We start from the raw sequence: 1675 nt of genomic DNA, 5'->3' as shown, positions 1-1675 counted from the left end.
ATACTCTCCCGTGATTTTCGGCCCTGGCGTCTCCGTCGTCGTCTGCCGCAGCCGATGGCCACGGAGTCGCACACCGACGAACCTAACGAAACGTTTCGTTTTCCCGAGCCCAGCGCTGCTGACGTCCGTGGTGTTCCTAGCTACCCTGTAATTATAGTCATCCATCACTCACCCGCCGTGAACTCTGAGGTCTCCGTCGCCGCCGTCACGAGTCGTCTTCGTACAGCACTGCAGCAGGTGTCGTCAGTGGTACCGTCGGTACGGTGTCGATATCCGCGCCGATACCGCTAGCCTCCGTCGTCGTGTTGTCGTCGCTCCCGGACCGAAGCAGCTGGGCGCCGGCCGCGTCGCCAGAGGATCTCGCGTATCTCGGCGACCTCGAGCGCGCAACAATCCCTTCGTGCTACCGCAGGATGGCCGGAGAACGTATATCGGTGACTTACCACCGATCACCACCTAAATGTGCATTTTCACATACCTATTACCTCGACCCCTTACGTCATCTCGCCTTGTCCACTATCCTCAGCCAGAGGGGAATCTTTCGGACGGTTTCACTTCGGGGGACAACAACACAACACGCGTGCGGCTCTCGTTATGCCTCTCCACGCCGAGGAGACGACTCTCGCCGTTCCACTGCGCGGAGCTTGCACGTGTTTCTGTTTTGGCTCCCGGGTCCAGCCAACCGATCAAGATTCCAAAACTATTCCTGACCTCTAGTCCCCTGGCTGGTGTGGCACCCCTCGCCTCGCCACCTAGCTCCTTTACCGCGGCTTCCTGCACTCTCTGCGCGGTCACCACGTCGTTTCCGATCGGTTCAACCGGTTCTGCAGCTCGGCTAGAATTGTCGGCCGGTTGAAAGACGTTGAACGGGACGTAGTCGTCACCCACGATTCACGAAGCGTGTCGCATATAACAAAAGTCACTCTAGGTCCCCGATGGTTGGTTCCTCGTCGATGTCGTCGAATCTGCTAAGTTCTTCTTCCATCATTTCGTATTCGGCGTTGCTGATGATCTTTTCCAAGATGTGCTTGATGGTTGTTTCCATTGTCATTTCGTCATTATGCGATGCAGCCATTTTTTAAAGGTTTTTTGTCCGCGAAAGGTGTCAGAGTTGCAAATGTGCCTATTTCCGCATTTCTTTCTGGGTCATCGACGATGATTTAAAACAAACATCGTTTATTAGCAACCAGCGAGTAAGCCATCACATTATTATTCGACCGGCATCAGCTGGATTTCGGACTCGATTATTTTTTCAAACGCCATTATTATTATTATTGGTACCTATACCAATTCTACCTGTATAATTACGCAGAGAATAATACTATAATATTGTATTATAATATTTTAACGAGGATTTATAATATATCGATCTGCATTGTATTATATTGTCGTGTATACTCAGTGGCACCCAAAATATATTTTTCAGAAGTTATATTATATTAAAATTATATTATTTTATACATTTTATCATATTTTAATTGATAATACTAGTAAATATTAAGGTATCAACCAATATAATCTGTGATTAATAATAAACATATTTCAAGTTAATTATTTTATGTTATTATACCCACCCACGTCTTATTTTCAATGAGTAGCGACCGCTACACCTAGTAATAGGGTTGGGCGCCACTGGTGCGTAACCACTTTCTCTCAGCGAACATAATATTATATA

Source organism: Acyrthosiphon pisum, chromosome A1 (assembly GCF_005508785.2).
Source record: "Acyrthosiphon pisum isolate AL4f chromosome A1, pea_aphid_22Mar2018_4r6ur, whole genome shotgun sequence".
Taxonomy (NCBI): domain Eukaryota; kingdom Metazoa; phylum Arthropoda; class Insecta; order Hemiptera; family Aphididae; genus Acyrthosiphon; species Acyrthosiphon pisum.
Note: the sequence above shows the minus strand (reverse complement) of the source record.